The 25,971-nt window shown below is 46.5% G+C and overlaps 11 non-coding genes and 1 pseudogene across 11 annotated transcripts; all 12 read left to right on the forward strand.

Moving 5' to 3' along the window:
* Positions 1-1,493: 1,493 nt before the first annotated feature.
* Positions 1,494-1,681, forward strand: LOC130342432 (U2 spliceosomal RNA). Its single transcript, XR_008882078.1, has one exon. It is a non-coding gene; the product is annotated as a U2 spliceosomal RNA (small nuclear RNA).
* Positions 1,682-2,375: 694 nt separating this feature from the next.
* Positions 2,376-2,561, forward strand: LOC130342420 (U2 spliceosomal RNA). The gene has a single exon (XR_008882068.1). It is a non-coding gene; the product is annotated as a U2 spliceosomal RNA (small nuclear RNA).
* Positions 2,562-4,654: 2,093 nt separating this feature from the next.
* LOC130342462 (U2 spliceosomal RNA) lies at positions 4,655-4,845 on the forward strand. The gene has a single exon (XR_008882102.1). It is a non-coding gene; the product is annotated as a U2 spliceosomal RNA (small nuclear RNA).
* Positions 4,846-6,940: 2,095 nt separating this feature from the next.
* Positions 6,941-7,131, forward strand: LOC130342463 (U2 spliceosomal RNA). The gene has a single exon (XR_008882103.1). It is a non-coding gene; the product is annotated as a U2 spliceosomal RNA (small nuclear RNA).
* Positions 7,132-9,222: 2,091 nt separating this feature from the next.
* On the forward strand, positions 9,223-9,413 carry LOC130342464 (U2 spliceosomal RNA). Its single transcript, XR_008882104.1, has one exon. It is a non-coding gene; the product is annotated as a U2 spliceosomal RNA (small nuclear RNA).
* A 2,079-nt stretch (positions 9,414-11,492) lies between these two features.
* Positions 11,493-11,683, forward strand: LOC130342486 (U2 spliceosomal RNA). The gene has a single exon (XR_008882124.1). It is a non-coding gene; the product is annotated as a U2 spliceosomal RNA (small nuclear RNA).
* A 2,088-nt stretch (positions 11,684-13,771) lies between these two features.
* Positions 13,772-13,962, forward strand: LOC130342465 (U2 spliceosomal RNA). The gene has a single exon (XR_008882105.1). It is a non-coding gene; the product is annotated as a U2 spliceosomal RNA (small nuclear RNA).
* Positions 13,963-16,049: 2,087 nt separating this feature from the next.
* On the forward strand, positions 16,050-16,240 carry LOC130342466 (U2 spliceosomal RNA). Its single transcript, XR_008882106.1, has one exon. It is a non-coding gene; the product is annotated as a U2 spliceosomal RNA (small nuclear RNA).
* A 2,098-nt stretch (positions 16,241-18,338) lies between these two features.
* On the forward strand, positions 18,339-18,529 carry LOC130342467 (U2 spliceosomal RNA). The gene has a single exon (XR_008882107.1). It is a non-coding gene; the product is annotated as a U2 spliceosomal RNA (small nuclear RNA).
* A 2,068-nt stretch (positions 18,530-20,597) lies between these two features.
* LOC130342433 (U2 spliceosomal RNA) lies at positions 20,598-20,757 on the forward strand (annotated as a pseudogene).
* A 694-nt stretch (positions 20,758-21,451) lies between these two features.
* LOC130342419 (U2 spliceosomal RNA) lies at positions 21,452-21,636 on the forward strand. The gene has a single exon (XR_008882067.1). It is a non-coding gene; the product is annotated as a U2 spliceosomal RNA (small nuclear RNA).
* A 2,086-nt stretch (positions 21,637-23,722) lies between these two features.
* LOC130342407 (U2 spliceosomal RNA) lies at positions 23,723-23,913 on the forward strand. Its single transcript, XR_008882059.1, has one exon. It is a non-coding gene; the product is annotated as a U2 spliceosomal RNA (small nuclear RNA).
* Positions 23,914-25,971: the final 2,058 nt, after the last annotated feature.

Raw genomic sequence — 25,971 nt, forward strand, 5'->3', positions numbered from 1 at the left:
GCTGGCTGTCTATGTCCCGCATCAATATAGACCAAAGTACAGAGGGTTAGGCTATGCTATTGTGCACCTACCTGATGCATCAGAAGGTGCGAGGCCCTTGCTAAATTCTGTGCACAGACTTTGAGATCTATACTTTAGACTGTATCTAAACCTGCTCCAACATGGACTGACATTCTGGCCTACTTTCAGCCGATGCGACTTGTCTGTCGCTGAACAGTCGCTTTTTATGTATTCAGCACCTATGTATAATGTTGTAAAAATGCTCTAGAAGCTAAAGTCGCAGAAATGTCACACATATTTGGCCTGCAACTTTCTGTGCGACAAATTCAGACAGGAAAAATCAGTATAAATCCTTAGAAAATTATCCCCCAGTGTCTCCATCTGCTGGCGGTATTGAATAAGCATTGCTGCACTGATGGGGTATGCATTAGACGAAAAAAAAGAAGAAAAAGAAGAATAATACGCCCAGAAAAGAGGCGAAAAGGAGAAAAACGTAAAAAAACGTGAAAAAAAAGTAAGAGGAAGAGAAGGGAAAAAAAGGTGGAAATGGGTTTAAAAGTGATTTCGGCGGAGAAATATATATATATATATATATATATATATATATATATATATATATATACGCGCACACACACACATATATATAAACGTATTCTCCGTTGAAATATTGCAGCCGCTGCTGTGTCCAGGCCCAGGAGCCTTAGCACTGTGCTGTGATGTCACTCAATACCACTGACATCACTAGGTGTAAACAACATCTCTCCTTTGCTGTGTATGTGACTATGGAGCTGTTTGGTGATGTCGTCTATTATGGCCTTCATAGAAGCAACAGGAGATTGTTGCATCCATCTAGAACCCTCAGAACTACAGTGCTATGATGTCACTCACTTCCACAGGCCTTGCAGAGTGTAAACAACAACAACCCAGCTTTGTTGTGTATGTAACCATAGGGATTTGTGATGTCACCTAGAACCTTCACAGCAGCGACAGCTTTATGAGGAGCATCAGCACTGCTCTGCCTGAGCAGAACCATCACCGCCATAGGTTGTCAAATAACCCGGGTTTAACCCACACAGGTAAGTCCAATGGGGTGCAGGCATGTCCTCTATGCTTACAGCTTCCCGTGGGTGTTGGTTTGATACCGTTTGGGGACAGCCAAGGAGGCATCTGCAGGCAACAAAGGTAGGTGTGTGCTTGTGTGTGTTTCCTATGCAGATCCTAAGCCCAGTGTCACATGCAAGTAGGAGGAGTAAGAAGGGTTCCTGGCAAATCCGGGTTATGGATTGCATTTAAAAAGGCCCCGTGGGAGTGCAATGGGCCCCTGTCTTGCTGCTTAGCAATAATGGTATGGGTTTAGGTTCTGCTGTGTGTACTGGTGGTTGACTGCCCCCCAGCCCAGAGTGTGCATGGAAAATTGTCTGGCAGCCTCCCTGACAGCAAGCAGTGATAGTGCCCATGAAGGGCACCTTGTTGGGCCCGCCCCTTTCACGGTTATCGCTTCTCGGCCTTTTGGCTAAGATCAAGTGTAGTATCTGTTCTTATCAGTTTTTCATGCCGGTGGACAGTAACGCCGGTATGGGGCTGGTGGGGATGGGTGCTGCATGGAGGATGCAGGTGTACCAGGGCTTTCCGGGGCTGGTTCTGAGGAATCAGCTCGACGGCTGCCCCGATGTGACCTGTTCCCTCCGGGTCTCGCCATGAGGCTGAGAGGGTCTAGAGCCGAGGTACTTTGTGCCTCGGGGAGTGGTGACCCCGAGGTGCCGAAACTCACTGGGAGAATAGGCTCACTGAGTTGAAGCACGGGCACCATAATCTCTTCACCTTGTGGCACTCACCTCTTGATTCCCGGCCTTCTGGCTAGGATCAGAGAAATTTTTTATAGATCCGGCCGGATGTCCGGGCAGTATATCTGCACACATTCACTTATTTATTTCTTTTTTGTCTCACTGTGTCACTTTTTGCGTGTTGTGTGTTCACAGGATTGGTCAGGATGCGGTAGCCCTTCTGGGTGTCCCTCCTGGCGGTCTAGGGGAGGTGTGTGTGGCCATTAGGTTCCGCACCTCCCTGCAAACACCCCGGGTACTCCTGCTTTGGCAGGGTACCTACCGTAATCGGCTCTGCGGGCAGATACCTTGGCTAACGCCAAGGGGGATGCCGGGAGCATTTGTGGTCCCCTAGTAGCTTCGGCGAAAAGGGACATCGAACCTGGAACCTCGCAGGTACCTTTTGGTCCGGAGGCGAAGGGTAAGGTTTGTTGGGGGGCCTCTCTCCTATCGGAGAAGGGCTTGCGATAGACCGCATCCTTTGTGCACGTTTTTTTTAGTGTAACACGTTTGCACTTTTTCTTGCACTTTGGGTGAATCGAAAGCACGTTCCTCGGCTTTAGATAAAAAAAAAAAAAAAAAAAATCTGTTCTTATCAGTTTAATATCTGATACGTCCCCTATCTGGGGACCATATATTAAATGGATTTTTGAGAACGGGGGCCGATTTCGAAGCTTGCTTCCGTCGCCCTATGCATTGACCCGATATGGCAGTATCTTCGGGTACAGTGCACCACCCCCTTACAGGGTTAAAAAGAAAGATTCCTACTTTCATTGCTACCTGCTTGCTGGCTAGCCAGCTAGCCAGCCCTGTCGGCCTTGCTGCTGCTGCAGCCAAAAAACAAAAGGTGGTGCTGCTGCTGCTTCTGCTGCTTCTGCTTCTGCTTGTGTCTGGCCGCTGTTGGAGCGTCCAGGCACAGGACTTCTGCTGCTGCTGACTAAATGGCCTCCTTAATTGGATCATTTGAGTAGCCAGCACACCTGTGCAGGTAGGGCATGACATGATAGGCAGCTGCCTTGATAGCGGGTGGGTGCTGAATGTTCCTAATTGACAAAATAAGATTAATGCTTATGAAGAAATATAAAATCTCATCCCTTCCCCAATATCGCGCCACACCCCTACCCCTTAATTCCCTGGTTGAACTTGATGGACATATGTCTTTTTTCGACCGTACTAACTATGTAACTATGTAACATAACATGGGGGGGGGGGGGGGGGGTCTCCTGGCTGTTCACACAGGTGTGTCATTGCTGTACATTGACCATGCATTGCTTCTGTGGTATTGCAAAGGCAAAGACAAATGCTTCCAGCCATCCATTGCACTAATGGATTGGTCATCAGCTGGCTGTCTATGTCCCGCATCAATATAGACCAAAGTACAGAGGGTTAGGCTATGCTATTGTGCACCTACCTGATGCATCAGAAGGTGCGAGGCCCTTGCTAAATTCTGTGCACAGACTTTGAGATCTATACTTTAGACTGTATCTAAACCTGCTCCAACATGGACTGACATTCTGGCCTACTTTCAGCCGATGCGACTTGTCTGTCGCTGAACAGTCGCTTTTTATGTATTCAGCACCTATGTATAATGTTGTAAAAATGCTCTAGAAGCTAAAGTCGCAGAAATGTCACACATATTTGGCCTGCAACTTTCTGTGCGACAAATTCAGACAGGAAAAATCAGTATAAATCCTTAGAAAATTATCCCCCAGTGTCTCCATCTGCTGGCGGTATTGAATAAGCATTGCTGCACTGATGGGGTATGCATTAGACGAAAAAAAAGAAGAAAAAGAAGAATAATACGCCCAGAAAAGAGGCGAAAAGGAGAAAAACGTAAAAAAACGTGAAAAAAAAGTAAGAGGAAGAGAAGGGAAAAAAAGGTGGAAATGGGTTTAAAAGTGATTTCGGCGGAGAAATATATATATATATATATATATATATATATATATATATATATACGCGCACACACACACATATATATAAACGTATTCTCCGTTGAGATATTGCAGCCGCTGCTGTGTCCAGGCCCAGGAGCCTTAGCACTGTGCTGTGATGTCACTCAATACCACTGACATCACTAGATGTAAACAACATCTCTCCTTTGCTGTGTATGTGACTATGGAGCTGTTTGGTGATGTCGTCTATTATGGCCTTCATAGAAGCAACAGGAGATTGTTGCATCCATCTAGAACCCTCAGAACTACAGTGCTATGATGTCACTCACTTCCACAGGCCTTGCAGAGTGTAAACAACAACAACCCAGCTTTGTTGTGTATGTAACCATAGGGATTTGTGATGTCACCTAGAACCTTCACAGCAGCGACAGCTTTATGAGGAGCATCAGCACTGCTCTGCCTGAGCAGAACCATCACCGCCATAGGTTGTCAAATAACCCGGGTTTAACCCACACAGGTAAGTCCAATGGGGTGCAGGCATGTCCTCTATGCTTACAGCTTCCCGTGGGTGTTGGTTTGATACCGTTTGGGGACAGCCAAGGAGGCATCTGCAGGCAACAAAGGTAGGTGTGTGCTTGTGTGTGTGTTTCCTATGCAGATCCTAAGCCCAGTGTCACATGCAAGTAGGAGGAGTAAGAAGGGTTCCTGGCAAATCCGGGTTATGGATTGCATTTAAAAAGGCCCCGTGGGAGTGCAATGGGCCCCTGTCTTGCTGCTTAGCAATAATGGTATGGGTTTAGGTTCTGCTGTGTGTACTGGTGGTTGACTGCCCCCCAGCCCAGAGTGTGCATGGAAAATTGTCTGGCAGCCTCCCTGACAGCAAGCAGTGATAGTGCCCATGAAGGGCACCTTGTTGGGCCCGCCCCTTTCACGGTTATCGCTTCTCGGCCTTTTGGCTAAGATCAAGTGTAGTATCTGTTCTTATCAGTTTAATATCTGATACGTCCCCTATCTGGGGACCATATATTAAATGGATTTTTGAGAACGGGGGCCGATTTCGAAGCTTGCTTCCGTCGCCCTATGCATTGACCCGATATGGCAGTATCTTCGGGTACAGTGCACCACCCCCTTACAGGGTTAAAAAGAAAGATTCCTACTTTCATTGCTACCTGCTTGCTGGCTAGCCAGCTAGCCAGCCCTGTGGGCCTTGCTGCTGCTGCAGCCAAAAAACAAAAGGTGGTGCTGCTGCTGCTTCTGCTGCTTCTGCTTCTGCTTGTGTCTGGCCGCTGTTGGAGCGTCCAGGCACAGGACTTCTGCTGCTGCTGACTAAATGGCCTCCTTAATTGGATCATTTGAGTAGCCAGCACACCTGTGCAGGTAGGGCATGACATGATAGGCAGCTGCCTTGATAGCGGGTGGGTGCTGAATGTTCCTAATTGACAAAATAAGATTAATGCTTATGAAGAAATATAAAATCTCATCCCTTCCCCAATGTCGCGCCACACCCCTACCACTTAATTCCCTGGTTGAACTTGATGGACATATGTCTTTTTTCGACCGTACTAACTATGTAACTATGTAACATAACATGGGGGGGGGGGGTCTCCTGGCTGTTCACACAGGTGTGTCATTGCTGTACATTGACCATGCATTGCTTCTGTGGTATTGCAAAGGCAAAGACAAATGCTTCCAGCCATCCATTGCACTAATGGATTGGTCATCAGCTGGCTGTCTATGTCCCGCATCAATATAGACCAAAGTACAGAGGGTTAGGCTATGCTATTGTGCACCTACCTGATGCATCAGAAGGTGCGAGGCCCTTGCTAAATTCTGTGCACAGACTTTGAGATCTATACTTTAGACTGTATCTAAACCTGCTCCAACATGGACTGACATTCTGGCCTACTTTCAGCCGATGCGACTTGTCTGTCGCTGAACAGTCGCTTTTTATGTATTCAGCACCTATGTATAATGTTGTAAAAATGCTCTAGAAGCTAAAGTCGCAGAAATGTCACACATATTTGGCCTGCAACTTTCTGTGCGACAAATTCAGACAGGAAAAATCAGTATAAATCCTTAGAAAATTATCCCCCAGTGTCTCCATCTGCTGGCGGTATTGAATAAGCATTGCTGCACTGATGGGGTATGCATTAGACGAAAAAAAAGAAGAAAAAGAAGAATAATACGCCCAGAAAAGAGGCGAAAAGGAGAAAAACGTAAAAAAACGTGAAAAAAAAGTAAGAGGAAGAGAAGGGAAAAAAAGGTGGAAATGGGTTTAAAAGTGATTTCGGCGGAGAAATATATATATATATATATATATATATATATATATATATATATATATATATACGCGCACACACACACATATATATAAACGTATTCTCCGTTGAGATATTGCAGCCGCTGCTGTGTCCAGGCCCAGGAGCCTTAGCACTGTGCTGTGATGTCACTCAATACCACTGACATCACTAGGTGTAAACAACATCTCTCCTTTGCTGTGTATGTGACTATGGAGCTGTTTGGTGATGTCGTCTATTATGGCCTTCATAGAAGCAACAGGAGATTGTTGCATCCATCTAGAACCCTCAGAACTACAGTGCTATGATGTCACTCACTTCCACAGGCCTTGCAGAGTGTAAACAACAACAACCCAGCTTTGTTGTGTATGTAACCATAGGGATTTGTGATGTCACCTAGAACCTTCACAGCAGCGACAGCTTTATGAGGAGCATCAGCACTGCTCTGCCTGAGCAGAACCATCACCGCCATAGGTTGTCAAATAACCCGGGTTTAACCCACACAGGTAAGTCCAATGGGGTGCAGGCATGTCCTCTATGCTTACAGCTTCCCGTGGGTGTTGGTTTGATACCGTTTGGGGACAGCCAAGGAGGCATCTGCAGGCAACAAAGGTAGGTGTGTGCTTGTGTGTGTGTTTCCTATGCAGATCCTAAGCCCAGTGTCACATGCAAGTAGGAGGAGTAAGAAGGGTTCCTGGCAAATCCGGGTTATGGATTGCATTTAAAAAGGCCCCGTGGGAGTGCAATGGGCCCCTGTCTTGCTGCTTAGCAATAATGGTATGGGTTTAGGTTCTGCTGTGTGTACTGGTGGTTGACTGCCCCCCAGCCCAGAGTGTGCATGGAAAATTGTCTGGCAGCCTCCCTGACAGCAAGCAGTGATAGTGCCCATGAAGGGCACCTTGTTGGGCCCGCCCCTTTCACGGTTATCGCTTCTCGGCCTTTTGGCTAAGATCAAGTGTAGTATCTGTTCTTATCAGTTTAATATCTGATACGTCCCCTATCTGGGGACCATATATTAAATGGATTTTTGAGAACGGGGGCCGATTTCGAAGCTTGCTTCCGTCGCCCTATGCATTGACCCGATATGGCAGTATCTTCGGGTACAGTGCACCACCCCCTTACAGGGTTAAAAAGAAAGATTCCTACTTTCATTGCTACCTGCTTGCTGGCTAGCCAGCTAGCCAGCCCTGTGGGCCTTGCTGCTGCTGCAGCCAAAAAACAAAAGGTGGTGCTGCTGCTGCTTCTGCTGCTTCTGCTTCTGCTTGTGTCTGGCCGCTGTTGGAGCGTCCAGGCACAGGACTTCTGCTGCTGCTGACTAAATGGCCTCCTTAATTGGATCATTTGAGTAGCCAGCACACCTGTGCAGGTAGGGCATGACATGATAGGCAGCTGCCTTGATAGCGGGTGGGTGCTGAATGTTCCTAATTGACAAAATAAGATTAATGCTTATGAAGAAATATAAAATCTCATCCCTTCCCCAATATCGCGCCACACCCCTACCCCTTAATTCCCTGGTTGAACTTGATGGACATATGTCTTTTTTCGACCGTACTAACTATGTAACTATGTAACATAACATGGGGGGGGGGGGGGGGTCTCCTGGCTGTTCACACAGGTGTGTCATTGCTGTACATTGACCATGCATTGCTTCTGTGGTATTGCAAAGGCAAAGACAAATGCTTCCAGCCATCCATTGCACTAATGGATTGGTCATCAGCTGGCTGTCTATGTCCCGCATCAATATAGACCAAAGTACAGAGGGTTAGGCTATGCTATTGTGCACCTACCTGATGCATCAGAAGGTGCGAGGCCCTTGCTAAATTCTGTGCACAGACTTTGAGATCTATACTTTAGACTGTATCTAAACCTGCTCCAACATGGACTGACATTCTGGCCTACTTTCAGCCGATGCGACTTGTCTGTCGCTGAACAGTCGCTTTTTATGTATTCAGCACCTATGTATAATGTTGTAAAAATGCTCTAGAAGCTAAAGTCGCAGAAATGTCACACATATTTGGCCTGCAACTTTCTGTGCGACAAATTCAGACAGGAAAAATCAGTATAAATCCTTAGAAAATTATCCCCCAGTGTCTCCATCTGCTGGCGGTATTGAATAAGCATTGCTGCACTGATGGGGTATGCATTAGACGAAAAAAAAGAAGAAAAAGAAGAATAATACGCCCAGAAAAGAGGCGAAAAGGAGAAAAACGTAAAAAAACGTGAAAAAAAAGTAAGAGGAAGAGAAGGGAAAAAAAGGTGGAAATGGGTTTAAAAGTGATTTCGGCGGAGAAATATATATATATATATATATATATATATATATATATATATATACGCGCACACACACACATATATATAAACGTATTCTCCGTTGAAATATTGCAGCCGCTGCTGTGTCCAGGCCCAGGAGCCTTAGCACTGTGCTGTGATGTCACTCAATACCACTGACATCACTAGGTGTAAACAACATCTCTCCTTTGCTGTGTATGTGACTATGGAGCTGTTTGGTGATGTCGTCTATTATGGCCTTCATAGAAGCAACAGGAGATTGTTGCATCCATCTAGAACCCTCAGAACTACAGTGCTATGATGTCACTCACTTCCACAGGCCTTGCAGAGTGTAAACAACAACAACCCAGCTTTGTTGTGTATGTAACCATAGGGATTTGTGATGTCACCTAGAACCTTCACAGCAGCGACAGCTTTATGAGGAGCATCAGCACTGCTCTGCCTGAGCAGAACCATCACCGCCATAGGTTGTCAAATAACCCGGGTTTAACCCACACAGGTAAGTCCAATGGGGTGCAGGCATGTCCTCTATGCTTACAGCTTCCCGTGGGTGTTGGTTTGATACCGTTTGGGGACAGCCAAGGAGGCATCTGCAGGCAACAAAGGTAGGTGTGTGCTTGTGTGTGTGTTTCCTATGCAGATCCTAAGCCCAGTGTCACATGCAAGTAGGAGTAGTAAGAAGGGTTCCTGGCAAATCCGGGTTATGGATTGCATTTAAAAAGGCCCCGTGGGAGTGCAATGGGCCCCTGTCTTGCTGCTTAGCAATAATGGTATGGGTTTAGGTTCTGCTGTGTGTACTGGTGGTTGACTGCCCCCCAGCCCAGAGTGTGCATGGAAAATTGTCTGGCAGCCTCCCTGACAGCAAGCAGTGATAGTGCCCATGAAGGGCACCTTGTTGGGCCCGCCCCTTTCACGGTTATCGCTTCTCGGCCTTTTGGCTAAGATCAAGTGTAGTATCTGTTCTTATCAGTTTAATATCTGATACGTCCCCTATCTGGGGACCATATATTAAATGGATTTTTGAGAACGGGGGCCGATTTCGAAGCTTGCTTCCGTCGCCCTATGCATTGACCCGATATGGCAGTATCTTCGGGTACAGTGCACCACCCCCTTACAGGGTTAAAAAGAAAGATTCCTACTTTCATTGCTACCTGCTTGCTGGCTAGCCAGCTAGCCAGCCCTGTGGGCCTTGCTGCTGCTGCAGCCAAAAAACAAAAGGTGGTGCTGCTGCTGCTTCTGCTGCTTCTGCTTCTGCTTGTGTCTGGCCGCTGTTGGAGCGTCCAGGCACAGGACTTCTGCTGCTGCTGACTAAATGGCCTCCTTAATTGGATCATTTGAGTAGCCAGCACACCTGTGCAGGTAGGGCATGACATGATAGGCAGCTGCCTTGATAGCGGGTGGGTGCTGAATGTTCCTAATTGACAAAATAAGATTAATGCTTATGAAGAAATATAAAATCTCATCCCTTCCCCAATATCGCGCCACACCCCTACCCCTTAATTCCCTGGTTGAACTTGATGGACATATGTCTTTTTTCGACCGTACTAACTATGTAACTATGTAACATAACATGGGGGGGGGGGGTCTCCTGGCTGTTCACACAGGTGTGTCATTGCTGTACATTGACCATGCATTGCTTCTGTGGTATTGCAAAGGCAAAGACAAATGCTTCCAGCCATCCATTGCACTAATGGATTGGTCATCAGCTGGCTGTCTATGTCCCGCATCAATATAGACCAAAGTACAGAGGGTTAGGCTATGCTATTGTGCACCTACCTGATGCATCAGAAGGTGCGAGGCCCTTGCTAAATTCTGTGCACAGACTTTGAGATCTATACTTTAGACTGTATCTAAACCTGCTCCAACATGGACTGACATTCTGGCCTACTTTCAGCCGATGCGACTTGTCTGTCGCTGAACAGTCGCTTTTTATGTATTCAGCACCTATGTATAATGTTGTAAAAATGCTCTAGAAGCTAAAGTCGCAGAAATGTCACACATATTTGGCCTGCAACTTTCTGTGCGACAAATTCAGACAGGAAAAATCAGTATAAATCCTTAGAAAATTATCCCCCAGTGTCTCCATCTGCTGGCGGTATTGAATAAGCATTGCTGCACTGATGGGGTATGCATTAGACGAAAAAAAAGAAGAAAAAGAAGAATAATACGCCCAGAAAAGAGGCGAAAAGGAGAAAAACGTAAAAAAACGTGAAAAAAAAGTAAGAGGAAGAGAAGGGAAAAAAAGGTGGAAATGGGTTTAAAAGTGATTTCGGCGGAGAAATATATATATATATATATATATATATATATATATACGCGCACACACACACATATATATAAACGTATTCTCCGTTGAGATATTGCAGCCGCTGCTGTGTCCAGGCCCAGGAGCCTTAGCACTGTGCTGTGATGTCACTCAATACCACTGACATCACTAGGTGTAAACAACATCTCTCCTTTGCTGTGTATGTGACTATGGAGCTGTTTGGTGATGTCGTCTATTACGGCCTTCATAGAAGCAACAGGAGATTGTTGCATCCATCTAGAACCCTCAGAACTACAGTGCTATGATGTCACTCACTTCCACAGGCCTTGCAGAGTGTAAACAACAACAACCCAGCTTTGTTGTGTATGTAACCATAGGGATTTGTGATGTCACCTAAACCCTTCACAGCAGCGACAGCTTTATGAGGAGCATCAGCACTGCTCTGCCTGAGCAGAACCATCACCGCCATAGGTTGTCAAATAACCCGGGTTTAACCCACACAGGTAAGTCCAATGGGGTGCAGGCATGTCCTCTATGCTTACAGCTTCCCGTGGGTGTTGGTTTGATACCGTTTGGGGACAGCCAAGGAGGCATCTGCAGGCAACAAAGGTAGGTGTGTGCTTGTGTGTGTGTTTCCTATGCAGATCCTAAGCCCAGTGTCACATGCAAGTAGGAGGAGTAAGAAGGGTTCCTGGCAAATCCGGGTTATGGATTGCATTTAAAAAGGCCCCGTGGGAGTGCAATGGGCCCCTGTCTTGCTGCTTAGCAATAATGGTATGGGTTTAGGTTCTGCTGTGTGTACTGGTGGTTGACTGCCCCCCAGCCCAGAGTGTGCATGGAAAATTGTCTGGCAGCCTCCCTGACAGCAAGCAGTGATAGTGCCCATGAAGGGCACCTTGTTGGGCCCGCCCCTTTCACGGTTATCGCTTCTCGGCCTTTTGGCTAAGATCAAGTGTAGTATCTGTTCTTATCAGTTTAATATCTGATACGTCCCCTATCTGGGGACCATATATTAAATGGATTTTTGAGAACGGGGGCCGATTTCGAAGCTTGCTTCCGTCGGCCTATGCATTGACCCGATATGGCAGTATCTTCGGGTACAGTGCACCACCCCCTTACAGGGTTAAAAAGAAAGATTCCTACTTTCATTGCTACCTGCTTGCTGGCTAGCCAGCTAACCAGCCCTGTGGGCCTTGCTGCTGCTGCAGCCAAAAAACAAAAGGTGGTGCTGCTGCTGCTTCTGCTGCTTCTGCTTCTGCTTGTGTCTGGCCGCTGTTGGAGCGTCCAGGCACAGGACTTCTGCTGCTGCTGACTAAATGGCCTCCTTAATTGGTTCATTTGAGTAGCCAGCACACCTGTGCAGGTAGGGCATGACATGATAGGCAGCTGCCTTGATAGCGGGTGGGTGCTGAATGTTCCTAATTGACAAAATAAGATTAATGCTTATGAAGAAATATAAAATCTCATCCCTTCCCCAATATCGCGCCACACCCCTACCCCTTAATTCCCTGGTTGAACTTGATGGACATATGTCTTTTTTCGACCGTACTAACTATGTAACTATGTAACATAACATGGGGGGGGGGGGGGGTCTCCTGGCTGTTCACACAGGTGTGTCACTGCTGTACATTGACCATGCATTGCTTCTGTGGTATTGCAAAGGCAAAGACAAATGCTTCCAGCCATCCATTGCACTAATGGATTGGTCATCAGCTGGCTGTCTATGTCCCGCATCAATATAGACCAAAGTACAGAGGGTTAGGCTATGCTATTGTGCACCTACCTGATGCATCAGAAGGTGCGAGGCCCTTGCTAAATTCTGTGCACAGACTTTGAGATCTATACTTTAGACTGTATCTAAACCTGCTCCAACATGGACTGACATTCTGGCCTACTTTCAGCCGATGCGACTTGTCTGTCGCTGAACAGTCGCTTTTTATGTATTCAGCACCTATGTATAATGTTGTAAAAATGCTCTAGAAGCTAAAGTCGCAGAAATGTCACACATATTTGGCCTGCAACTTTCTGTGCGACAAATTCAGACAGGAAAAATCAGTATAAATCCTTAGAAAATTATCCCCCAGTGTCTCCATCTGCTGGCGGTATTGAATAAGCATTGCTGCACTGATGGGGTATGCATTAGACGAAAAAAAAGAAGAAAAAGAAGAATAATACGCCCAGAAAAGAGGCGAAAAGGAGAAAAACGTAAAAAAACGTGAAAAAAAAGTAAGAGGAAGAGAAGGGAAAAAAAGGTGGAAATGGGTTTAAAAGTGATTTCGGCGGAGAAATATATATATATATATATATATATATATATATATATATATACGCGCACACACACACATATATATAAACGTATTCTCCGTTGAGATATTGCAGCCGCTGCTGTGTCCAGGCCCAGGAGCCTTAGCACTGTGCTGTGATGTCACTCAATACCACTGACATCACTAGGTGTAAACAACATCTCTCCTTTGCTGTGTATGTGACTATGGAGCTGTTTGGTGATGTCGTCTATTATGGCCTTCATAGAAGCAACAGGAGATTGTTGCATCCATCTAGAACCCTCAGAACTACAGTGCTATGATGTCACTCACTTCCACAGGCCTTGCAGAGTGTAAACAACAACAACCCAGCTTTGTTGTGTATGTAACCATAGGGATTTGTGATGTCACCTAGAACCTTCACAGCAGCGACAGCTTTATGAGGAGCATCAGCACTGCTCTGCCTGAGCAGAACCATCACCGCCATAGGTTGTCAAATAACCCGGGTTTAACCCACACAGGTAAGTCCAATGGGGTGCAGGCATGTCCTCTATGCTCACAGCTTCCCGTGGGTGTTGGTTTGATACCGTTTGGGGACAGCCAAGGAGGCATCTGCAGGCAACAAAGGTAGGTGTGTGCTTGTGTGTGTGTTTCCTATGCAGATCCTAAGCCCAGTGTCACATGCAAGTAGGAGGAGTAAGAAGGGTTCCTGGCAAATCCGGGTTATGGATTGCATTTAAAAAGGCCCCGTGGGAGTGCAATGGGCCCCTGTCTTGCTGCTTAGCAATAATGGTATGGGTTTAGGTTCTGCTGTGTGTACTGGTGGTTGACTGCCCCCCAGCCCAGAGTGTGCATGGAAAATTGTCTGGCAGCCTCCCTGACAGCAAGCAGTGATAGTGCCCATGAAGGGCACCTTGTTGGGCCCGCCCCTTTCACGGTTATCGCTTCTCGGCCTTTTGGCTAAGATCAAGTGTAGTATCTGTTCTTATCAGTTTAATATCTGATACGTCCCCTATCTGGGGACCATATATTAAATGGATTTTTGAGAACGGGGGCCGATTTCGAAGCTTGCTTCCGTCGCCCTATGCATTGACCCGATATGGCAGTATCTTCGGGTACAGTGCACCACCCCCTTACAGGGTTAAAAAGAAAGATTCCTACTTTCATTGCTACCTGCTTGCTGGCTAGCCAGCTAGCCAGCCCTGTGGGCCTTGCTGCTGCTGCTGCAGCCAAAAAACAAAAGGTGGTGCTGCTGCTGCTTCTGCTGCTTCTGCTTCTGCTTGTGTCTGGCCGCTGTTGGAGCGTCCAGGCACAGGACTTCTGCTGCTGCTGACTAAATGGCCTCCTTAATTGGTTCATTTGAGTAGCCAGCACACCTGTGCAGGTAGGGCATGACATGATAGGCAGCTGCCTTGATAGCGGGTGGGTGCTGAATGTTCCTAATTGACAAAATAAGATTAATGCTTATGAAGAAATATAAAATCTCATCCCTTCCCCAATATCGCGCCACACCCCTACCCCTTAATTCCCTGGTTAAACTTGATGGACATATGTCTTTTTTCGACCGTACTAACTATGTAACTATGTAACATAACATGGGGGGGGGGGGGTCTCCTGGCTGTTCACACAGGTGTGTCATTGCTGTACATTGACCATGCATTGCTTCTGTGGTATTGCAAAGGCAAAGACAAATGCTTCCAGCCATCCATTGCACTAATGGATTGGTCATCAGCTGGCTGTCTATGTCCCGCATCAATATAGACCAAAGTACAGAGGGTTAGGCTATGCTATTGTGCACCTACCTGATGCATCAGAAGGTGCGAGGCCCTTGCTAAATTCTGTGCACAGACTTTGAGATCTATACTTTAGACTGTATCTAAACCTGCTCCAACATGGACTGACATTCTGGCCTACTTTCAGCCGATGCGACTTGTCTGTCGCTGAACAGTCGCTTTTTATGTATTCAGCACCTATGTATAATGTTGTAAAAATGCTCTAGAAGCTAAAGTCGCAGAAATGTCACACATATTTGGCCTGCAACTTTCTGTGCGACAAATTCAGACAGGAAAAATCAGTATAAATCCTTAGAAAATTATCCCCCAGTGTCTCCATCTGCTGGCGGTATTGAATAAGCATTGCTGCACTGATGGGGTATGCATTAGACGAAAAAAAAGAAGAAAAAGAAGAATAATACGCCCAGAAAAGAGGCGAAAAGGAGAAAAACGTAAAAAAACGTGAAAAAAAAGTAAGAGGAAGAGAAGGGAAAAAAAGGTGGAAATGGGTTTAAAAGTGATTTCGGCGGAGAAATATATATATATATATATATATATATATATATATATATACGCGCACACACACACATATATATAAACGTATTCTCCGTTGAGATATTGCAGCCGCTGCTGTGTCCAGGCCCAGGAGCCTTAGCACTGTGCTGTGATGTCACTCAATACCACTGACATCACTAGGTGTAAACAACATCTCTCCTTTGCTGTGTATGTGACTATGGAGCTGTTTGGTGATGTTGTCTATTATGGCCTTCATAGAAGCAACAGGAGATTGTTGCATCCATCTAGAACCCTCAGAACTACAGTGCTATGATGTCACTCACTTCCACAGGCCTTGCAGAGTGTAAACAACAACAACCCAGCTTTGTTGTGTATGTAACCATAGGGATTTGTGATGTCACCTAGAACCTTCACAGCAGCGACAGCTTTATGAGGAGCATCAGCACTGCTCTGCCTGAGCAGAACCATCACCGCCATAGGTTGTCAAATAACCCGGGTTTAACCCACACAGGTAAGTCCAATGGGGTGCAGGCATGTCCTCTATGCTTACAGCTTCCCGTGGGTGTTGGTTTGATACCGTTTGGGGACAGCCAAGGAGGCATCTGCAGGCAACAAAGGTAGGTGTGTGCTTGTGTGTGTGTTTCCTATGCAGATCCTAAGCCCAGTGTCACATGCAAGTAGGAGGAGTAAGAAGGGTTCCTGGCAAATCCGGGTTATGGATTGCATTTAAAAAGGCCCCGTGGGAGTGCAATGGGCCCCTGTCTTGCTGCTTAGCAATAATGGTATGGGTTTAGGTTCTGCTGTGTGTACTGGTGGTTGACTGCCCCCCAGCCCAGAGTGTGCATGGAAAATTGTCTGGCAGCCTCCCTGACAGCAAGCAGTGATAGTGCCCATGAAGGGCACCTTGTTGGGCCCGCCCCTTTCACGGTTATCGCTTCTCGGCCTTTTGGCTAAGATCAAGTGTAGTATCTGTTCTTATCAGTTTAATATCTGATACGTCCCCTATCTGGGGACCATATATTAAATGGATTTTTGAGAACGGGGGCCGATTTCGAAGCTTGCTTCCGTCGCCCTATGCATTGACCCGATATGGCAGTATCTTCGGGTACAGTGCACCACCCCCTTACAGGGTTAAAAAGAAAGATTCCTACTTTCATTGCTACCTGCTTGCTGGCTAGCCAGCTAGCCAGCCCTGTGGGCCTTGCTGCTGCTGCAGCCAAAAAACAAAAGGTGGTGCTGCTGCTGCTTCTGCTGCTTCTGCTTCTGCTTGTGTCTGGCCGCTGTTGGAGCGTCCAGGCACAGGACTTCTGCTGCTGCTGACTAAATGGCCTCCTTAATTGGATCATTTGAGTAGCCAGCACACCTGTGCAGGTAGGGCATGACATGATAGGCAGCTGCCTTGATAGCGGGTGGGTGCTGAATGTTCCTAATTGACAAAATAAGATTAATGCTTATGAAGAAATATAAAATCTCATCCCTTCCCCAATATCGCGCCACACCCCTACCCCTTAATTCCCTGGTTGAACTTGATGGACATATGTCTTTTTTCGACCGTACTAACTATGTAACTATGTAACATAACATGGGGGGGGGGGGGGGGGTCTCCTGGCTGTTCACACAGGTGTGTCATTGCTGTACATTGACCATGCATTGCTTCTGTGGTATTGCAAAGGCAAAGACAAATGCTTCCAGCCATCCATTGCACTAATGGATTGGTCATCAGCTGGCTGTCTATGTCCCGCATCAATATAGACCAAAGTACAGAGGGTTAGGCTATGCTATTGTGCACCTACCTGATGCATCAGAAGGTGCGAGGCCCTTGCTAAATTCTGTGCACAGACTTTGAGATCTATACTTTAGACTGTATCTAAACCTGCTCCAACATGGACTGACATTCTGGCCTACTTTCAGCCGATGCGACTTGTCTGTCGCTGAACAGTCGCTTTTTATGTATTCAGCACCTATGTATAATGTTGTAAAAATGCTCTAGAAGCTAAAGTCGCAGAAATGTCACACATATTTGGCCTGCAACTTTCTGTGCGACAAATTCAGACAGGAAAAATCAGTATAAATCCTTAGAAAATTATCCCCCAGTGTCTCCATCTGCTGGCGGTATTGAATAAGCATTGCTGCACTGATGGGGTATGCATTAGACGAAAAAAAAGAAGAAAAAGAAGAATAATACGCCCAGAAAAGAGGCGAAAAGGAGAAAAACGTAAAAAAACGTGAAAAAAAAGTAAGAGGAAGAGAAGGGAAAAAAAGGTGGAAATGGGTTTAAAAGTGATTTCGGCGGAGAAATATATATATATATATATATATATATATATATATATATATATATATATACGCGCACACACACACATATATATAAACGTATTCTCCGTTGAGATATTGCAGCCGCTGCTGTGTCCAGGCCCAGGAGCCTTAGCACTGTGCTGTGATGTCACTCAATACCACTGACATCACTAGGTGTAAACAACATCTCTCCTTTGCTGTGTATGTGACTATGGAGCTGTTTGGTGATGTCGTCTATTATGGCCTTCATAGAAGCAACAGGAGATTGTTGCATCCATCTAGAACCCTCAGAACTACAGTGCTATGATGTCACTCACTTCCACAGGCCTTGCAGAGTGTAAACAACAACAACCCAGCTTTGTTGTGTATGTAACCATAGGGATTTGTGATGTCACCTAGAACCTTCACAGCAGCGACAGCTTTATGAGGAGCATCAGCACTGCTCTGCCTGAGCAGAACCATCACCGCCATAGGTTGTCAAATAACCCGGGTTTAACCCACACAGGTAAGTCCAATGGGGTGCAGGCATGTCCTCTATGCTTACAGCTTCCCGTGGGTGTTGGTTTGATACCGTTTGGGGACAGCCAAGGAGGCATCTGCAGGCAACAAAGGTAGGTGTGTGCTTGTGTGTGTGTTTCCTATGCAGATCCTAAGCCCAGTGTCACATGCAAGTAGGAGGAGTAAGAAGGGTTCCTGGCAAATCCGGGTTATGGATTGCATTTAAAAAGGCCCCGTGGGAGTGCAATGGGCCCCTGTCTTGCTGCTTAGCAATAATGGTATGGGTTTAGGTTCTGCTGTGTGTACTGGTGGTTGACTGCCCCCCAGCCCAGAGTGTGCATGGAAAATTGTCTGGCAGCCTCCCTGACAGCAAGCAGTGATAGTGCCCATGAAGGGCACCTTGTTGGGCCCGCCCCTTTCACGGTTATCGCTTCTCGGCCTTTTGGCTAAGATCAAGTGTAGTATCTGTTCTTATCAGTTTAATATCTGATACGTCCCCTATCTGGGGACCATATATTAAATGGATTTTTGAGAACGGGGGCCGATTTCGAAGCTTGCTTCCGTCGCCCTATGCATTGACCCGATATGGCAGTATCTTCGGGTACAGTGCACCACCCCCTTACAGGGTTAAAAAGAAAGATTCCTACTTTCATTGCTACCTGCTTGCTGGCTAGCCAGCTAGCCAGCCCTGTGGGCCTTGCTGCTGCTGCAGCCAAAAAACAAAAGGTGGTGCTGCTGCTGCTTCTGCTGCTTCTGCTTCTGCTTGTGTCTGGCCGCTGTTGGAGCGTCCAGGCACAGGACTTCTGCTGCTGCTGACTAAATGGCCTCCTTAATTGGATCATTTGAGTAGCCAGCACACCTGTGCAGGTAGGGCATGACATGATAGGCAGCTGCCTTGATAGCGGGTGGGTGCTGAATGTTCCTAATTGACAAAATAAGATTAATGCTTATGAAGAAATATAAAATCTCATCCCTTCCCCAATATCGCGCCACACCCCTACCCCTTAATTCCCTGGTTGAACTTGATGGACATATGTCTTTTTTCGACCGTACTAACTATGTAACTATGTAACATAACATGGGGGGGGGGGGGGGTCTCCTGGCTGTTCACACAGGTGTGTCATTGCTGTACATTGACCATGCATTGCTTCTGTGGTATTGCAAAGGCAAAGACAAATGCTTCCAGCCATCCATTGCACTAATAGATTGGTCATCAGCTGGCTGTCTATGTCCCGCATCAATATAGACCAAAGTACAGAGGGTTAGGCTATGCTATTGTGCACCTACCTGATGCATCAGAAGGTGCGAGGCCCTTGCTAAATTCTGTGCACAGACTTTGAGATCTATACTTTAGACTGTATCTAAACCTGCTCCAACATGGACTGACATTCTGGCCTACTTTCAGCCGATGCGACTTGTCTGTCGCTGAACAGTCGCTTTTTATGTATTCAGCACCTATGTATAATGTTGTAAAAATGCTCTAGAAGCTAAAGTCGCAGAAATGTCACACATATTTGGCCTGCAACTTTCTGTGCGACAAATTCAGACAGGAAAAATCAGTATAAATCCTTAGAAAATTATCCCCCAGTGTCTCCATCTGCTGGCGGTATTGAATAAGCATTGCTGCACTGATGGGGTATGCATTAGACGAAAAAAAAGAAGAAAAAGAAGAATAATACGCCCAGAAAAGAGGCGAAAAGGAGAAAAACGTAAAAAAACGTGAAAAAAAAGTAAGAGGAAGAGAAGGGAAAAAAAGGTGGAAATGGGTTTAAAAGTGATTTCGGCGGAGAAATATATATATATATATATATACGCGCACACACACACATATATATAAACGTATTCTCCGTTGAGATATTGCAGCCGCTGCTGTGTCCAGGCCCAGGAGCCTTAGCACTGTGCTGTGATGTCACTCAATACCACTGACATCACTAGGTGTAAACAACATCTCTCCTTTGCTGTGTATGTGACTATGGAGCTGTTTGGTGATGTCGTCTATTATGGCCTTCATAGAAGCAACAGGAGATTGTTGCATCCATCTAGAACCCTCAGAACTACAGTGCTATGATGTCACTCACTTCCACAGGCCTTGCAGAGTGTAAACAACAACAACCCAGCTTTGTTGTGTATGTAACCATAGGGATTTGTGATGTCACCTAGAACCTTCACAGCAGCGACAGCTTTATGAGGAGCATCAGCACTGCTCTGCCTGAGCAGAACCATCACCGCCATAGGTTGTCAAATAACCCGGGTTTAACCCACACAGGTAAGTCCAATGGGGTGCAGGCATGTCCTCTATGCTTACAGCTTCCCGTGGGTGTTGGTTTGATACCGTTTGGGGACAGCCAAGGAGGCATCTGCAGGCAACAAAGGTAGGTGTGTGCTTGTGTGTGTGTTTCCTATGCAGATCCTAAGCCCAGTGTCACATGCAAGTAGGAGGAGTAAGAAGGGTTCCTGGCAAATCCGGGTTATGGATTGCATTTAAAAAGGCCCCGTGGGAGTGCAATGGGCCCCTGTCTTGCTGCTTAGCAATAATGGTATGGGTTTAGGTTCTGCTGTGTGTACTGGTGGTTGACTGCCCCCCAGCCCAGAGTGTGCATGGAAAATTGTCTGGCAGCCTCCCTGACAGCAAGCAGTGATAGTGCCCATGAAGGGCACCTTGTTGGGCCCGCCCCTTTCACGGTTATCGCTTCTCGGCCTTTTGGCTAAGATCAAGTGTGGTATCTGTTCTTATCAGTTTTCATGCTGGTGGGGATGGGTGCTGCATGGAGGATGCAGGTGTACCAGGGCTTTCCGGGGCTGGTTCTGAGGAATCAGCTCGACGGCTGCCCCGATGTGACCTGTTCCCTCCGGGTCTCGCCATGAGGCTGAGAGGGTCTAGAGCCGAGGTACTTTTGTGCCTCGGGGAGTGGTGACCCCGAGGTGCCGAAACTCACTGGGAGAATAGACTCACTGAGTTGAAGCACGGGCACCATAATCTCTTCACCTTGTGGCACTCACCTCTTGATTCCCGGCCTTCTGGCTAGGATCAGAGAAATTTTTATAGATCCGGCCGGATGTCCGGGCAGTATATCTGCACACATTCACTTATTTATTTCTTTTTTGTCTCACTGTGTCACTTTTTGCGTGTTGTGTGTTCACAGGATTTGTCAGGATGCGGTAGCCCTTCTGGGTGTCCCTCCTGGCGGTCTAGGGGAGGTGTGTGTGGCCATTAGGTTCCGCACCTCCCTGCAAACACCCCGGGTACTCCTGCTTTGGCAGGGTACCTACCGTAATCGGCTCTGCGGGCAGATACCTTGGCCAACGCCAAGGGGGATGCCGGGAGCATTTGTGGTCCCCTAGTAGCTTCGGCGAAAAGGGATATCGAACCTGGAACCTCGCAGGTACCTTTTGGTCCGGAGGCGAAGGGTAAGGTTTGTTGGGGGGCCTCTCTCCTATCGGAGAAGGGCTTGCGATAGACCGCATCCTTTGTGCACGTTTTTTTTAGTGTAACACGTTTGCACTTTTTCTTGCACTTTGGGTGAATCGAAAGCACGTTCCTCGGCTTTAGATAAAAAAAAAAAAAAAAAAATCTGTTCTTATCAGTTTAATATCTGATACGTCCCCTATCTGGGGACCATATATTAAATGGATTTTTGAGAACGGGGGCCGATTTCGAAGCTTGCTTCCGTCGCCCTATGCATTGACCCGATATGGCAGTATCTTCGGGTACAGTGCACCACCCCCTTACAGGGTTAAAAAGAAAGATTCCTACTTTCATTGCTACCTGCTTGCTGGCTAGCCAGCTAGCCAGCCCTGTGGGCCTTGCTGCTGCTGCAGCCAAAAAACAAAAGGTGGTGCTGCTGCTGCTTCTGCTGCTTCTGCTTCTGCTTGTGTCTGGCCGCTGTTGGAGCGTCCAGGCACAGGACTTCTGCTGCTGCTGACTAAATGGCCTCCTTAATTGGATCATTTGAGTAGCCAGCACACCTGTGCAGGTAGGGCATGACATGATAGGCAGCTGCCTTGATAGAGTGTGGGTGCTGAATGTTCCTAATTGACAAAATAAGATTAATGCTTATGAAGAAATATAAAATCTCATCCCTTCCCCAATATCGCGCCACACCCCTACCCCTTAATTCCCTGGTTGTACTTGATGGACATATGTCTTTTTTCGACCGTACTAACTATGTAACTATGTAACATAACATGGGGGGGGGGGGTCTCCTGGCTGTTCACACAGGTGTGTCATTGCTGTACATTGACCATGCATTGCTTCTGTGGTATTGCAAAGGCAAAGACAAATGCTTCCAGCCATCCATTGCACTAATGGATTGGTCATCAGCTGGCTGTCTATGTCCCGCATCAATATAGACCAAAGTACAGAGGGTTAGGCTATGCTATTGTGCACCTACCTGATGCATCAGAAGGTGCGAGGCCCTTGCTAAATTCTGTGCACAGACTTTGAGATCTATACTTTAGACTGTATCTAAACCTGCTCCAACATGGACTGACATTCTGGCCTACTTTCAGCCGATGCGACTTGTCTGTCGCTGAACAGTCGCTTTTTATGTATTCAGCACCTATGTATAATGTTGTAAAAATGCTCTAGAAGCTAAAGTCGCAGAAATGTCACACATATTTGGCCTGCAACTTTCTGTGCGACAAATTCAGACAGGAAAAATCAGTATAAATCCTTAGAAAATTATCCCCCAGTGTCTCCATCTGCTGGCGGTATTGAATAAGCATTGCTGCACTGATGGGGTATGCATTAGACGAAAAAAAGAAGAAAAAGAAGAATAATACGCCCAGAAAAGAGGCGAAAAGGAGAAAAACGTAAAAAAACGTGAAAAAAAAGTAAGAGGAAGAGAAGGGAAAAAAAGGTGGAAATGGGTTTAAAAGTGATTTCGGCGGAGAAATATATATATATATATATATATATATATATATATATATATATACGCGCACACACACACATATATATAAACGTATTCTCCGTTGAGATATTGCAGCCGCTGCTGTGTCCAGGCCCAGGAGCCTTAGCACTGTGCTGTGATGTCACTCAATACCACTGACATCACTAGGTGTAAACAACATCTCTCCTTTGCTGTGTATGTGACTATGGAGCTGTTTGGTGATGTCGTCTATTATGGCCTTCATAGAAGCAACAGGAGATTGTTGCATCCATCTAGAACCCTCAGAACTACAGTGCTATGATGTCACTCACATCCACAGGCCTTGCAGAGTGTAAACAACAACAACCCAGCTTTGTTGTGTATGTAACCATAGGGATTTGTGATGTCACCTAGAACCTTCACAGCAGCGACAGCTTTATGAGGAGCATCAGCACTGCTCTGCCTGAGCAGAACCATCACCGCCATAGGTTGTCAAATAACCCGGGTTTAACCCACACAGGTAAGTCCAATGGGGTGCAGGCATGTCCTCTATGCTTACAGCTTCCCGTGGGTGTTGGTTTGATACCGTTTGGGGACAGCCAAGGAGGCATCTGCAGGCAACAAAGGTAGGTGTGTGCTTGTGTGTGTGTTTCCTATGCAGATCCTAAGCCCAGTGTCACATGCAAGTAGGAGGAGTAAGAAGGGTTCCTGGCAAATCCGGGTTATGGATTGCATTTAAAAAGGCCCCGTGGGAGTGCAATGGGCCCCTGTCTTGCTGCTTAGCAATAATGGTATGGGTTTAGGTTCTGCTGTGTGTACTGGTGGTTGACTGCCCCCCAGCCCAGAGTGTGCATGGAAAATTGTCTGGCAGCCTCCCTGACAGCAAGCAGTGATAGTGCCCATGAAGGGCACCTTGTTGGGCCCGCCCCTTTCACGGTTATCGCTTCTCGGCCTTTTGGCTAAGATCAAGTGTAGTATCTGTTCTTATCAGTTTAATATCTGATACGTCCCCTATCTGGGGACCATATATTAATTGGATTTTTGAGAACGGGGGCCGATTTCGAAGCTTGCTTCCGTCGCCCTATGCATTGACCCGATATGGCAGTATCTTCGGGTACAGTGCACCACCCCCTTACAGGGTTAAAAAGAAAGATTCCTACTTTCATTGCTACCTGCTTGCTGGCTAGCCAGCTAGCCAGCCCTGTGGGCCTTGCTGCTGCTGCAGCCAAAAAACAAAAGGTGGTGCTGCTGCTGCTTCTGCTGCTTCTGCTTCTGCTTGTGTCTGGCCGCTGTTGGAGCGTCCAGGCACAGGACTTCTGCTGCTGCTGACTAAATGGCCTCCTTAATTGGATCATTTGAGTAGCCAGCACACCTGTGCAGGTAGGGCATGACATGATAGGCAGCTGCCTTGATAGCGGGTGGGTGCTGAATGTTCCTAATTGACAAAATAAGATTAATGCTTATGAAGAAATATAAAATCTCATCCCTTCCCCAATATCGCGCCACACCCCTACCCCTTAATTCCCTGGTTGAACTTGATGGACATATGTCTTTTTTCGACCGTACTAACTATGTAACTATGTAACATAACATGGGGGGGGGGGGGGTCTCCTGGCTGTTCACACAGGTGTGTCATTGCTGTACATTGACCATGCATTGCTTCTGTGGTATTGCAAAGGCAAAGACAAATGCTTCCAGCCATCCATTGCACTAATGGATTGGTCATCAGCTGGCTGTCTATGTCCCGCATCAATATAGACCAAAGTACAGAGGGTTAGGCTATGCTATTGTGCACCTACCTGATGCATCAGAAGGTGCGAGGCCCTTGCTAAATTCTGTGCACAGACTTTGAGATCTATACTTTAGACTGTATCTAAACCTGCTCCAACATGGACTGACATTCTGGCCTACTTTCAGCCGATGCGACTTGTCTGTCGCTGAACAGTCGCTTTTTATGTATTCAGCACCTATGTATAATGTTGTAAAAATGCTCTAGAAGCTAAAGTCGCAGAAATGTCACACATATTTGGCCTGCAACTTTCTGTGCGACAAATTCAGACAGGAAAAATCAGTATAAATCCTTAGAAAATTATCCCCCAGTGTCTCCATCTGCTGGCGGTATTGAATAAGCATTGCTGCACTGATGGGGTATGCATTAGACGAAAAAAAAGAAGAAAAAGAAGAATAATACGCCCAGAAAAGAGGCGAAAAGGAGAAAAACGTAAAAAAACGTGAAAAAAAAGTAAGAGGAAGAGAAGGGAAAAAAAGGTGGAAATGGGTTTAAAAGTGATTTCGGCGGAGAAATATATATATATATATATATATATATATATATATATATATATATATACGCGCACACACACACATGTATATAAACGTATTCTCCGTTGAGATATTGCAGCCGCTGCTGTGTCCAGGCCCAGGAGCCTTAGCACTGTGCTGTGATGTCACTCAATACCACTGACATCACTAGGTGTAAACAACATCTCTCCTTTGCTGTGTATGTGACTATGGAGCTGTTTGGTGATGTCGTCTATTATGGCCTTCATAGAAGCAACAGGAGATTGTTGCATCCATCTAGAACCCTCAGAACTACAGTGCTATGATGTCACTCACTTCCACAGGCCTTGCAGAGTGTAAACAACAACAACCCAGCTTTGTTGTGTATGTAACCATAGGGATTTGTGATGTCACCTAGAACCTTCACAGCAGCGACAGCTTTATGAGGAGCATCAGCACTGCTCTGCCTGAGCAGAACCATCACCGCCATAGGTTGTCAAATAACCCGGGTTTAACCCACACAGGTAAGTCCAATGGGGTGCAGGCATGTCCTCTATGCTTACAGCTTCCCGTGGGTGTTGGTTTGATACCGTTTGGGGACAGCCAAGGAGGCATCTGCAGGCAACAAAGGTAGGTGTGTGCTTGTGTGTGTGTTTCCTATGCAGATCCTAAGCCCAGTGTCACATGCAAGTAGGAGGAGTAAGAAGGGTTCCTGGCAAATCCGGGTTATGGATTGCATTTAAAAAGGCCCCGTGGGAGTGCAATGGGCCCCTGTCTTGCTGCTTAGCAATAATGGTATGGGTTTAGGTTCTGCTGTGTGTACTGGTGGTTGACTGCCCCCCAGCCCAGAGTGTGCATGGAAAATTGTCTGGCAGCCTCCCTGACAGCAAGCAGTGATAGTGCCCATG

Source organism: Hyla sarda, unplaced genomic scaffold, assembly GCF_029499605.1.
Source record: "Hyla sarda isolate aHylSar1 unplaced genomic scaffold, aHylSar1.hap1 scaffold_650, whole genome shotgun sequence".
Lineage (NCBI taxonomy): Eukaryota > Metazoa > Chordata > Amphibia > Anura > Hylidae > Hyla > Hyla sarda.